This window comes from Pan troglodytes, chromosome 19 (assembly GCF_028858775.2).
Source record: "Pan troglodytes isolate AG18354 chromosome 19, NHGRI_mPanTro3-v2.0_pri, whole genome shotgun sequence".
Taxonomy (NCBI): Eukaryota; Metazoa; Chordata; class Mammalia; order Primates; family Hominidae; genus Pan; species Pan troglodytes.
Window position 1 is genome coordinate 39,303,258 of NC_072417.2, and position 14,867 is coordinate 39,318,124.

General features: G+C 43.4%; 1 pseudogene; it reads left to right on the forward strand.

The window, feature by feature from the left end:
- Positions 1–14,617, forward strand: part of LOC737673 (keratin, type I cytoskeletal 18-like) — a 39,297-nt pseudogene extending 24,680 nt beyond the window's left edge.
- The last annotated feature ends 250 nt before the right edge of the window (positions 14,618–14,867 follow it).

Genomic DNA, 14,867 nt, shown 5'->3' on the forward strand with positions numbered 1-14,867 from the left:
TTTGATGAGCTAAATGTAGAGGCAAAGTGGGTGAAGTGGAAATGACTAGATTGTTGCCACTACTTTTAAGTAAAGTAAGAACAAACTTACGTGATGCTGTATAGGTTACACAGCATTTTCATATTTCATTTAGTTTTATAATCCTTTAAATAATTGTTATTATTAATATCCCTATTTTGTAGTTGAAGAGAGGGAAGTACCAAGGAGTTAAATGACTTGCTCAGTGTCCCCCAGCTTGTTTGTTGTAGAACTGGACCTTCAACCCAGATCTCTTAACTCCCAAACCCTGTTTCATGCTCATAGTGGTAAGAGGCAACCTGGATGCAAAGTTGATGTGTATTACATGTTGAGGAGGGGTGAATAGTTTCATGAACTTTTAAAAAGCAGTTCCATTTTTAAATTCTTCCTAGAGCTTCTATAAACCCTTTTTAAGACAGCAACAGTGACTCTGGCTTATTTGCTACTAGTTCTCTGCTTTGTTATATTATCACCCAAGCCCACCATGGGTGGGTAAGACTACCCACCCATGCTAGAGAGGGTAGTCTATCCCATGCTAGAGAGGGTAAGACTTCTTTTTTCTTTTTCTTTCTTTTTTATTTTTGAAACAGTCTCACTCTTGTTGCCCAGGCTGGAGTGCAGTAGCATGATCTCGGCTCACTGCAACCTCCGTCTCTTGCGTTCAAGCAATTCTCCTGCCTCAGCCTCCCAAGTAGCTGGGATTACAGGCACACGCCACCACGCCTGGCTAATTTTTATATTTTTAGTGGAGACAGGGTTTCACCATGTTGGTCAGGCTGGTTATGAACTCCTGACCTCAGGTGATTCACCCGCCTTGGCCTCCCAAAGTGCTGGGATTACAGGCATGAGCCACTGTGCTCGGCAAGACTTCTTTTTTCTAATGGCCACACTCCTAACAAGTCATGCTTGTGCATCACCTGTTTCTTTTTTTTTTTTTTTTTTTTTTTTGAGAGATGGAGTCTCGCTCTGTCACCCAGGCTGGAGTACAGTGGCATGATCGAGGCTCACTGCAACCTTTGCCTCCCGGGTTCAAGAGATTCTCCTGCCTCATCTTCCCAAGTAGCTGGGACTACAGGCTTGCACCAGCACACCCAGCTAATTTTGTATTTTTAGTCGAGACGGGGTTTCACTGTATGTTGGCTAGGATGGTCTCGAACTCCTGACCTCAAATGATCCACCCACCTCAGCCTCCCAACGTGCTAGGATTACAGCCATGAGCCACCACGCCTGGCCTCGACTGTTTCGTATTGACTTCCAGCATGTTGTGTTGTTGGAATTCCCAGTTGAGTTTGAAACAGATTTTCCACTTGGCATATTAGTAGTTCCTATCATGCCATTCATACTTGCTTTGTTGTTTCACATTTATCTTTTCATAGCATGAAATGTAGTAATTGGAATTGCATTATGGGCTACATCTTCTCTAATTGGTTCAAAGCAAATAGAGATTGGATGGGAAAAGTCAGTGGATTATGGGTCTGTACAAAAGTGCTTTGATGAACATCCATGTCATGTACATCTCCTCAATACTAAAAATACTGGGTCATAGAATGGACACATGCTTTATTCTACTAGTTATTTTAGAAATAACTAGTAGAATAGTTATTTCTACTATTTAGTAGAATAGTTATTTCTACTATTTAGTAGAATAGTTATTTCTACTATTTAGTAGAAATAACTTTAAAAGCAGAAAGCATTTAAAGTGTTTTACCCATTTATTTTTATTTTTTATTTATTTATTTATTTTTTTGAGACAGAGTTTCACTCTGTCACTCAGGCTGGAGTGCAGTGGCGCAATCTCGGCTCACTGCAAGCTCCGCCTCCCGGGTTCATGCCATTCTCCTGTCTCAGTCTCCAGAGTAGCTGGGACTACAGGTGCCCACGACCACGCCCGGCTAATTTTTTTGTATTTTTAGTAGAGACGGGGTTTCACCGTGTTAGCCAGGGTGGTCTCGATCTCCTGACCTCGTGATCCGCCCACCTCAGCCTCCCAAAGTGCTGGGATTACAGACGTGAGCCACCACGACCGGCCGTTTTACCAATTTATAATCCCACCAGCTGAGTATGAGAGTTTCAGTTTCCCTATGTCCTCAAACTTTAAAATATATGTCAGTTCGACAGGATAAATGTGATCTCATTGCTTCTCATTTGTGTTTTCCTGGTTGAGTGTCATTTTGTGTATTGATTGACCATTTGGGTTTTCTTTGCTGTCATTTGCCCTTTTTTCCATTAAAAACAAAACAAAACAAAACAAAAAACCAAAAAAAAAAACTTCCTGTTTGACTTTTCCTATTGACTTGCAACAATTCTTTATATATTTTCTGCACATCAGTCCTTTGTTATCTGCTGCAGAGATCCTCCAGTCTGTGCTATTCATTTATTTGTTTGTTTTGTGGCTTTGGTGTACAGAAGTTTTTTTTTTTAAATGTAGTCAGATGTATCAGTCTTTTCCTTTGTGGTTTGTGGGTTTTGTGGGGGCGGGTAGTTTTTGGGTTTTGTCTTTTTTTTTTTTTTTTTTGAGACAAATTCTCGCTCTGTTGCCCAGGCTGGAGTGCAGTGGCACCATCTTGGCTCACTGCAACCTCTGCCACCCGGGTTCAAGTGATTCTCCTGCCTCAGCCTCCTAAGTAGCTGGGATTATAGGCATGCACCACCATGCCTGGCTAATTTTTGTATTTTGAGTAGAGACAGAATTTTACCATGTTAGTCATGGTGGCCTCAAACTCCTGACCTTAGGTGATCCGCCCGCCTCGGCCTCCCAAAGTGCTGGGATTACAGGCGTGAGCCACTGTGCCTGGCCTGGGTTTTATCCTTCTTTAGCCTGAGGTCATTTTTGCATGCCTGTATTTTCTTCAGAAAGTTTGAAATCTTTGCTTTTTCCACTTAAGTTTTAAGGGAGCTAGAGTTTGTTTTTGTGTGTTACCTGAGGTGTCTTTTTGCCGTATGGATAACAACCAGAGCTGTTGGCATTTATTGTAGTCCTTTTTTTTTTTTTTTTGAGATGGAGTCTCACTCTGTTGCTTAGGCTGGAGTGCAGTGGCATGATCTCAGCTCACTGCAACCTCCGCCCCCGGGGTTTAAGCGATTCTCCTGCCTCAGCCTCCCGAGTGGCTGGGATTATAGGTGCGCACCACCACGCCTGGCTAATTTTTTGTATTTTTAGTAGAGATGGGGGTTTCACCATGTTGGTCAGGCTGCTCTCGAACTCCTGACCTTGTGATCTGCCCGCCTCAGCCTCCCCAAGTGCTGGGATTACAGGCATGAGCCACCACACCCGGCCTGTAGTCCCTTCTGTCAAAAGCTCTCAAATACGTGGGGCTATGTCTGAGCTCTTTCTTTCATCTTGGGTCAGGCGTAAGATTTGCCTTTCCTTTTCTGTCTGTACCTGCACTGCCTCCATATTGTTTTCATTGTTATTGCTTTATAAGTCATAATAGCAGGTGGGACACGTCATTCCTCCTCCTCCTTCTTCAGAGTGGTCTTGGCCATTCTTTGCCTCCCCCATTTTTATTATGTCACTGTTCCTGTTGATAATGTTACCAACTTTCTGATTTTTCTGTTAAGTCACCATTGAAAATTTACCTCACAGCCTACCTCGGGACCTCGTTAGAATCCTAATTCTCCTTTCCATCCCTGTTACCATCCAGTCCCCTACACCTGTTCCCATGGTAGCCCTGATCAGATGTCAGCTACCTCAGGCTGCATCCTACATCAGCCCCCATACCTCCACACCCCTGCATCATTCCAAGAATATCCTGGACTTACCTTCCGGATGCAGCAGTCTGGTCTCAGACTCTAGCAGTGATTTCTAGTTGCTTCTCAGTGCCACAGGTCTTGCCTAGGAGCACTCCAGGGAGTCATTTGACAGCTTGCCCAGCTTCTTCTGATGCCCTAGGGCATTCCTGGAGGCCACAGGGAAGCTGTGGAAAAGACTAGGCACAAGCTGAAGCCAAAGTTGGGTGCCTGACTGGCTTTGGTAAATTTGGGGTCATGGTTTGCAGTGCTCACGGTGTAGAGTGGTTGCTGACCTTTCCTCCAGGGGTGGAGATGATGTGAGAGCCCAGCAGGCTCCCTTCATGTGGGCTCTAACTTGCGGAGACCTCCACCATGAGTACCAGGAGGTGGATGGTGGGGCCAGCATAAGCAGTATCCCAAGGACTGATCATGGAGGACCACAAGGAAGGGTCTTGAGGGTGACATTGGCCAGGCCCTGGGAAGCCTCCAGAGAGTGCTACTCAGATCCAGGGTACAGTGTTGCATTTCCAAATGAGACGGCAGTTCCTTCATATTGCCAGGGAAAGGTGTTTACCAAACAGGAGGTCCCTGTCATTCAGGCCTTCCTCTGAATGGTTTCCTCCAACGATTTGCTTCCTCTTCCTCTCCCACTGACCCAACTCTCTTTCAAGCAGCCCACCCTGCTTGCAATCCACATAACATTTCATGTATGCCTTTTTGCATATCATTTTCTTCTATCTTCCTTCACCAAATGATGTCTTCCTTCTTCAAAGTGATACTCAGAACTCTCTCCATCCACAAAACTTAGCTGGTTTTTCTTTCTCAGCCCCACCCCTCTGTCTGCTTGTCAGTGACAGCACTGTGCAGAGCTGCCCCTCTTTCTGTTTGTTAACACTTATGTGTATTGCTTTTCTCGTAATCTTCCCAGGGATTGTTCATGTCTGCCCAGCCTGTCATTCCTAATCATGTTGTTTCTCAAGGACAAGAATTATATCTCCCTTGCACTTTGACTTTTCATAGTATAGGCCAGTGCTTAGCACATTGGGTCATAGAACAGAATTAGGATTGGCTGGGTCCAGTTCGAGGTTTATCACTTGCCGTGTGACCTTGAACAAGTTACATAACCTTTCTGGGCTTTAGTCATCTTATTTATAAAATGAGGACAATAATGGTACTTTCCTCATAGGGTTATTGACTTGGCAGAGTATCTTGATGTAGTAAGCACCCATAATAATATTGCCTATCAGTGTTATTAGTAGTAGTTAAGATATTAGAAACGATGCCAAAATATGAGGCCTAAAGTGCTACATACAAATTTTACAGTTCAGTGATGCTGTCAATTTAAATCAGTTACATCTTGGCATCAGGAAAATTGTCTTTCCTGACTGAAGCGCTGTTGATTGCTCGTCTCCCTCATTTCCTCCCTCTTCCTGTGATAGGCAAGTCCACGAGATCCAGTCTTGCATGGGATGTCTGGAGATGGCAGACAAGCAGTCTGGGCATTGTGAGTAACAACCATGGAGACCAGGGTCCTTTCTCTAATGACACGATGCTAATGGGCTGGGTTTCCTGATTGTGCTCTGCCTTGGGGGCTTAATGATTCAGCACGGAATGAGTTTTGTTGTTAGGGTGGACAGAAAAACCCTATGACAAAGTCACTGATTTCCCTTATTGTGCCCTTTGGAATCCCACAAGTCTTATCCCCCATTACCCCTTCACTCAACCTGACATGGCCCTGTGGGAATGGAAGCACCTTCCTCCATCTGTCTTAATCTAATTACCTAGCCCTTAGAGGAATGTGCTCCATAAAAACTCAGCGATGGCCAGGTGAGGTGGCTCATGCCTGTAATCCCAGCACTTTGGGTGGTCGAGGCAGTGGATCACTTGAGGTCAGGGGTTTGAAACCAACCCGGCCAACATGGTGAAACCCCATCTTTACTAAAAATACAAAATTAGCCAGGCATGGTGGCACATGCCTGTAATCCCAGCTACTTGGGATGCTGAGGCTGGAGAATTGCTTGAACCTGGGAGGTGGAGGTTTCAGTGAGCTGAAATCTGTGGGTAGAGTTGCTGAGGCAGGACTGGCTTGTCTGTCATAATATAAAAGAGTCTTGGAAGATGTCTGGGGTCCAGGGTCTGAAACCCCTCATGGCCTTTGGAACACCAAGCTCTGTGCCAAAGGGTGGAAGGCTGCCCTGCCACACCACAGATCTGAGCCCAGGGCATGAAACCCCTCATGGCTTGGATGGAAGCCAGGGCTCAGGGCATAAAACCCCTTGTGGCCTCTGGAATGTGCACAGACTTGTTGATTGCTCTCCCAGGCTTGTAAACATGTTCTCCATTATCTCAAGCAGCAGAGCATATTCTATATGCGTCAAAGAAAATGCTAAACCATCACAGCTATGCTTGATGCACTGCTACCTTTCTACCCCAACGTCCTCATGCCCTCACCTGTTTACCCCCACATCCGCACTTCCTCACCACCTGCTTCTTTGTTTGATCACCAATGGATAGTGTGTGCTCCTGGAGCTTGGGGCCTTCACAGCCTCCATACCAGCGTTGGCCCCCTGGACCCACCTTATGCACTCTTAACTTGTCTTTTCTCATTCTTTTGACTCCGCTGGACTTTGTAGCCCCCACAGCCTGGTGTTGGGTCTGATCACCCCAACATTTCTGGTGCCCAACGTGGGGCTATGAAGACCCTGGTGAAGGAATGCTAGAGTGTGTGGAAGCGGAGGACACATTGTCACAGGACACCTGAGGATGACTAAAAGAAGCTTGGCGGGTAAGCTGGGTGCTCAGAAGAACCAGGGTGACAATGGGACAGAATGAAAGTAAACATTCTGCTCATTTAAATTTCTTAAGGCATTCATTACGGAGGGGGGAGTGAAAGTTAGTACTCAGAATTTATTAACACTCTTTAGTACAGTAGAGCAGTTTTGCCCATGGTTCCCAGAACAAGGGACAATGGAGTTGGATGAATGGGAAAGAATTGGCAGAGATTTTTAAAAGGTGCATAAAGAAGGAGCCAAAATTCCAGTTTCTGTTTGGTCAGTGTGGGTGTTGATAAAGGCAGCTCTTGAGCCATTTCAGATCATGAGGCAGATTCAGATGAGGAAGAGGCCGACAAGTGTAAAAAATTAACTTCAGATTCTGAATGTGAGGAACAGGAACCAGAGGAAATTAAAGAAAAGAAAAGGAAGCTGAAAAAGGTGTATTTTACTAGCACGTTGATTCCACCTGCTGAATTAAGTGAATGGCCACCTCCTCCCTCTCCCCTTAATGGGTGAGAAGATGAATTAGCTGTAAAACTTACTGCTCCTGTAGTGGCAACATTAAAACTGGGAACAATTGGTGATGCTATACGAAATTCTATTCAAAAGGCTAGAGCTGAGGGAGACCTAGAAACATGGCAATTTCCAGTTAACTATAGCTCAACAAGGAGGACAAAATATAGCTAATTGGGCCACTTTTCCTTTTAAGTTGTTAAAGGAATTTAAGCAAGCCGTTAGTCAATATGGGCCAAATTCTCCTTTTGTACAAACTTTACTAAAAAATGTGGCTCTTGATAATAGATTAATACCATATGACTGTGATACTTTAACAAAATCTGTTCTCACTCTGTCCCAGTACTTGCAGTTTAAAACTTGGTGGGCTGATGAAGCTCAAACTCAGGCAAGAGAGAACACACAAGCACAGCCACCTGTGCCTGTTTCCTTTGAACAATTAATGGGATTGGGCCCTAATTGGGGCTGATTAGACAATCAAGCAGTAATGAAAAATGTTCCCATTGTTCAGTTATGCACTGTATGCTTACGGGCATGGAAAAGAATAAATGTTACAGGGGAAAATATCCTTCTTTCAGTTGTTTGATTAACTGCCAAACTGGTTTGGGTGGAGCAATGACCACTGAAACAGGAAAAACTAGAGGCTTTAAAAGAATTGATGCAGGAACAATTACATAAGGGACATATAGAGCCTACTTTCTCTCCTTGGAACTCTCCTGTGTTTGTTATAAAAAAAAAATCAGGTAAATGGAGAATGTTAACAGATTTGAGGGCTGTTAATGCTGTAATTCAACCCATAGACACACTGCAACCAGGACTGCCCTCTCCAACTATGATTCCTAATTAGTGGCCTCTCATAGTAATAGATTTAAAGGATTGCTTCTTTACCATTTCTTTAGCTACCCAAGATTATGAAAAATTTGCTTTTACTGTTCCCGCTATAAATAACAAAGAACCAGCAGACAGATACCATTGAAAAGTATTACCATAAGGCATGTTAAATAGCCTGAGTATTTGTCAAACTTATGTCAGAAAAGCTATTAAGCCATTAGAGAACAATTCAAAAAATGTTATGTTATCCATTACATGGATGATATTTTATGTGCAGCTGAAACTAGGGAGGAATTAATACTATGCTACAGTTAGAAAAGGCTGTAACTGAAGCAGGGTTAATCACAGACCCCAATAAAATCCAAACATCTACTCCCTTCAATATTTAGAAATGAAAGTAGAACAAAATACTATTAAGCCTCAAAAAGTTTAAATTAGAAGAGATAATTTTAAAACTCTAAATGATTTTCAAAAATTATTAGGAGACATTAACTGGATTTACCCCACTTCAGGCATTCCTACTTGTGCTATGTCTCACCTCTTTTCTACCTTATGAGGTGATTCTGATCTTAACAGTAAATGCTCTTTATCCAAATAAGCATTAGAAGAACTTCAACTAATTGAAGAAAAAAATTCAACAGGCACAAGTGTCTCAAATTGACCCTATGCAGCCATTACAGTTTTTAGTTTTTCCTACTAAACATTCACCTACAGGTGTTATTGTTCAACAAAATCATCTGGTTAAGTGGCTTTTTCTACCTCACCATACAACTAAAATGCTCACTCTGTACTTAAATCAAGTTGCTGTACTAGTCAGACAAGCAAGGCTGCGCAAACAAAGTTAATGGGATATGATCCAAATCAAATTATAGTTCCATTAAACAAACAACAAATTCAGCAGGCTTATATTAATTCCGAGGAATGGTAAGTTAATTTGGCAGGTTTTATTGGTGTCCTTGATAATCAATATCCTAAATCCAAAATATTCCAATTTCTTAAATTAACATCATGGATATTGCCTTCCATTACTCAAAAAACCCCTGTTGAAGGGGCCATTACTGTTTTTACTGATGGATCTAGTAATAAAAAGACCTCATTTGTGGGACCTCAACAACAAGTTTTTCAAACTAACTTTGCTTCTGTTCAAAGGCCTGAACTTATGGCTGTGATAACAGTGTTAAAAACTTTTAAACAGCCAGTAAACATTGTTTCTGATTCAGCTATGTAGTGCAAGCCATGCAAAATATTGAACGTGCCTTAATTCAAAGTATGACTAATGACCAACTTAATCTTTTATTTCATTCTTTACAGCAAGCAGTACAACAAAGGCATTCCCCTTTCTATATCACTCATATAAGAGCACATACTAACCTCCCTGGCCCTTTAACTAAACTTAATCAAAGGGCAGATAATTATATGGGGAAGAGGATTTGCTTGTGTTTAGTTTAGAGTTTAGTTTAAAGGTGTGGATGCTTAAACTTGGGAAGATTGTATAGCAAGTAAGGCTGAGGTGCTACAAAATAATTCCTATGGAATCATTAATTAGTCCCCTAAGGGGATCTTTAAAAAAAATAGCACCAGAAGGCCTTCTTGTAGAACAAATGTAACAAACTGATGGAACCATCGGCAATTAAATCATACACAATATATTTGGACAAAAGGTTAGGTCCTTATCATAGGGAATGCTACTGGCATTGTCACCCCAGTCCAAAAATAATATCTCCTGCCATAGGACAGGAACATTCTGAATTATGGAAATTAGCTATGGCTCAAAGTTCAATCAAAATTTGGGAGGGTAAATATAACAAGTATAACGGGGAGGGAGGTAAAAATAAATAATGCTCTTTCTTTTCTTTCCAACAGGACTTTTTGGATTCAAAGTTATGTCCGGCCACCTTTTGTGCTAGCAATAGGAAATGTTACTCTTGATATAAATACACACTTTATTTCATGCCCCAAATGTCATTTGTTTATCTGCATTAATTCAACTTTTTAATAAAAATCAGACTATCCTAATAAAGCCAGGGAAGCAGTCTGGATCCCTATGTCTTTAAATAAACCGTGGGAGGCATTTCCATCCATTCATATAGTAACTGAAAACCTTTAAAAAACTTTTATCCCATTCAAAAAAATTTATAGTTGCTCTCATAGTTGCTATAATTGGCCTCATTGCTGTTACTACAACTACTGCAATAGTTGGTGTGGCTCTACATTCATCTCTACAAACTGTTAAATTTGTCAATAAGTGGCCAAAGAATTCCACAAAATTATGGAACTCTCAAACTCAAAGAAATAAAAAAATAGTTAACCAAATTAATGATCTCCATCAGACAGTGATTTGAATGGGAGATTGTATTATAAGTTTAAAAAGTAAAATTCAAATGCAATGTGATTGAAATACCTCTGATTTTTACATTACTCCTCATCTGTATAATAAAACAGAGCATGCATGGGAAAAAGTTAAGAGACATTTAAAAGGTCATACTGGAAATTTATCTTTAGATATTGTGAAATTGAAGGAACAAGTATTTCAAGCCTCTCAGGCACATATGTCACTAATGCCAGGAACTGAAGTGCTTGAAGGAGCTGCAGACAGATTAGCAGCTATTAACCCACTAAAATGGATCAAGACACTTGGAGGCTCTGTGATTTCAATAATGATTGTGCTTTTAATCTGTGTTGTTTGTCTTTATGTCGTCTGCAGATGTGGAAGCTGCCTCTGGAGAGAAAGCTGCCACTAAAAACAAGCAATAATAGCTGTGGCAGTTTTGCAAAAAAGAAAAGGGAGACATGTTGGTAGAAGAGCTGAGGCAGGACTGGCTTGTCTGTCATGATATAAAAGCGTCTTGGAAGATGTCCGGGGTCCAGGGTCTAAAACCCCTCATGGCCTTTGGAACACCAAGCTCTGTGCCAAAGGGTGGAAGGCTGCTCTGCCACACCACAAATCTGAGCCCAGGCCATAAAACCCGTCATGGCTTGGATGGAAGCCAGGGCTCAGGGCATAAAACCCTTCATGGCCTCTGGAATGTGCATAGACTTGTTGGTTGCTCTCCCAGGCTTGTAAACATGTTCTCCATTATCTCAAGCAGCACAGCATATTCTATATGCATCAAAGAAAATGCTAAACTGTCACAGCTATGGTTGATGCACCGCTACCTTTCTACCCCCACATCCTCACCTGTTTACCCCCACATCCACACATCCTCACCACCTGCATCTTTGTTTGATCACCAATAGTGTGGGCTCCTAGAGCTCAGGGCCTTCGCAGCCTCCATACCAGCGTTGGCCCCCTGGACCCACCTTATGCACTCTTTTCTTTTCTCATTCCTTTGACTCCGCCAGACTTTGTAGCCCCCATGGCCTGGTGTTGGGTCTGATCACCCCAACAGAAATTGCACCATTGCACTCCAGCCTGGGCAACAAGAGTGAAACTCTGTCTCAAAAAAAAAAAAAAAAAAAAAAAAAAAAGGAAAGAAAGCTCAGAGATGTTTAATTGGAATTGGCCATTTCTTCTGAGCTGAGTACTGTGGCTTTTCAGGAGAATTATTCAAAAATGAACAGCAATGTTAATTAGTTCCCACACCATGGTTTCTTTTGAGAAGCATTATGGGATTTTTTTTTTGTTTTTTTTTCGTTCTATGGAAAGGTCCTTTTTCTGAGTTGGTCATATGGATACCACCTATGGGGGCTGCCTTCCCACCTGACTGCTGGGCTCCTGCCAGGCCCATTCCTCCCGTTCTCTCACATCTTCTTTCACAGCTTCAAAAGCAGCTCTGCTGTTGGTTCTGTGTCCCACTTTGTTCTTCTTTTTTTTGAGATATAGTTTCACTCTTGTTGCCTAGGCTGGAGTGCAATGGTGTGATCTCGACTCACTGCAATCTCCACCTTCCGGATTCAAATGATTCTCCTGCCTCAGCCTCCAGAGTAGCTGGGAATATAGGCGCCCACCACCACGCCTGGCTAATTTTTGTATTTTTAATAGAGATGGGGTTTCATGACATTGGCCAGGCTGGTCTTGAACTCCTGACCTTAGGTGATCCACATGCTTCGGCCTCCCAAAGTGCTAGGATTACAGGCGTGTGCTACTGCGCCAGGCCCCCCACCTTGTTTTAATCTCAACTGTCTTTGTTCGCTGTGGGCACAAAGGCCTAGGAAGGGGCAGTGTCACTGCTGTCACTTCTTTGTGGGGCAAGAGGCAGTTTGGATGCTTTCTTCTGTGCACAGTTTAGCTTCTTTGTTCATCGGACTTTGCCTCCTCAACAATCTCGTTGTTATATGATTAGAAATGGAAAGAGGTCATTTTGACTGTCTTATCAAAAGGGATAAGGAAAATTGTATTTTTTTTTTTGAGACAGAATCTTGCTCTGTCGCCCAGGCTGGAGTGCAGTGGTACAATCTCGGCTCAGTGCAACCTCCACCTCCTGGGTTCAAGCGATTCTCCTGCCTCAGCCTCCAGAGAAACTGGGACTACAGACACGTGCCACCACACCCAGCTAATTTTTTGTAATTTTTCTTTTTTAGTAGAGACAGGGTTTCACTGTGTTAGCCAGGACGGTCTCGATCTGCTGACCTCATTATCCACCCGCCTCAGCCTCCTAAAGTGCTGGGATTACAGGCGTGGGCAACCGCACCCGGCCAAAAATGACCATATTTATCATATCTCTTTACGTTTGTGAATTCTTTCCTGGGCCTTTCGTGTTGATATTTGGTCTGTTTTGGGGATGTCAACATTGTTTAGCCCACTCATTCTTACAGAAAGCCTTAAGCGAACTCTTCTCCATGTTTCACATACTAATCTTCTCCTTCCTTTGTGCTTTTTTTTTTTTTTTGAGACGGAGTCTCACTTTGTCACCCAGGCTGCAGTGCAGTGGCATGATCTCTGCTCACTGCCACCTCTGCCTCCCGGGTTCAAGCAATTCTCCTGCCTCAACCTTCTGAGTAGCTGAGACTACAGGCATGCACCACCATGCCCTGCTAATTTTTGTATTTTTCAGTAGAGACAGGGTTTCACCATATTGGACAGGCTTGTCTCAAACTCCTGACCTCATGTCCGTCTACCTCGGCCTCCCAAAGTGCTGGGATTACAGGTGTGAGCCACCGTGCCTAGCCTATATTGTTGTTTCTAAACAAACAAACAAACAAACCTCATTACTATAGGGAATTAATCTGCAGTCTTCTTACTAGGTATTTATAATCCATGTGTGAGAACAATCTCAAAGGAAAAGAGAACTGTATCAGAAAATTTAGCGTAAGGTATTTATTTGGACAACCTTTAAATGTTTATTTTCTAAAGGTAGAACATTTATTTCTACAGATTTACCTTCAGCTTTAACAAAAAATTGGCCGTCAAAACCTGAGTCCTGTCCTCTTGCTCTCCTCCCCGGACAGCATGAACTTCACCACTTGCTCCACCTTCTCCACCAACTACCAGTCCCTGGGCACTGTCCAGGCACCCAGCTATGTGCCCGGCTGGTCAGCAGTGTGGCCAGTGTCTATGCAGGCATCAGGGGCTCTGGTTCCCGGATCTCCATGTCCTGCTTCACCAGCTTCCAGGGCAGCATGGGGTCCAGGGGCCTGCCCGCAATGATGGCCGGGGGTCTGGCAGGAATGGGAGTCATCTAGAATGAGAAGGAAACCATGCAAAGCCTCAGCGACCACCTGGCCTCCTACCTGGACAGAGTTAGGAGCCTGGAGACCAAGAACCGGAAGCTGGAGAGCCAGGAGCACCTGGAGAAGAAGGGACCCCAGGTCAGAGACTGGAGCCATGACTTCAAGACCATCGAGAACCTGAGGGCTCAGATCTCTGCAAATACTGTGGACAGTGCCCACATTGTTCTGCAGATTGACAATGCCTGTCTTGCTGGTGATGACTTTAGGGTCAAGTATGAGACAGAGCTGGCCATGTGCCAGTCTGTGGAGAGTGACATCCGTGGGCTCCACAAGGTCATTGATGACACCAATGTCACTTGGCTGCAGCTGGAAGCAGAGATCAAGGCTCTCAAGGAGAAGCTGCTCTTCATGAAGAAGAACCATGAAGAGGAAGTAAAGGGCCTATAAGCGCAGATTGCCAGCTCTGGGTTGACTGTGGAGGTAGATGCCCCCAAATCTCATGACCTTGCCAAAATCTTGGCAGACATTGGGCCCAATATGACGAGCTGGCTCCGAAGAACTTAGAGGAGCTGGGCAAGTACTGGTCTCTGCAGATTGAGGAGAGCACCGCAGTTGTCACCACGCAGTCTGCCGAGGTTGGAGCTGCTGAGATGACGCTCACGGAGCTGAGACATACAGTCCAGTCCTTGGAGATCGACCTGGACTCCATGAGCAATCTGAAGGCCAGCTTGGAGAACAGTCTGAGGGAGGTGGAGGCCTGTTACACCCTGCGGATGGAGCAGCTCAACGGGATCCTGCTGCACTTGGAATCAGAGCTGGCACAGACCCGGGCAGAGGGACAGCACTAGGCCCAGGAGTATGAGGCCCTGCTGAACATCAAGGTCAAGCTGGAGGCTGAGATCGCCACCTACCACCGCCTGCTGGAAGACAGTGAGGACTTCAATCTTTCAATCTTGGTGATGCCCTGGACAGCAGCAACTCCATGCAAACCATCCAAAAGACTACCACCTGCCGGATATTGGATGGCAAAGTGGTGTCTGAGACCAGTGATGCCAAAGTTCTGATACCTTAAGCCAGCAGAAGCAGGGGACCCTTTGGGGAGCAGGAGGCCAATAAAAAGTTCAGAGGTTAAAAAAAAAGAAAAAAAAAAGAAAAAATATTGGCATTGTTATGGCATTAACAGCTATATATATGTACTTTTTTCAAAACAACATTTATAGCATAACTTGAATTTTCTATTTATTAGTATATACATTTTTCTTCTTTTGAAATGTGTATTTTCTAGTTTATTGGATATTGAAAACAATCTTTGATTTATCATTGTAATTTAAGTTCACTGTCTCTTTTCCAGCAATTATTCTTTTTTCTCTTTTGTGCAGTAGTAGAAAA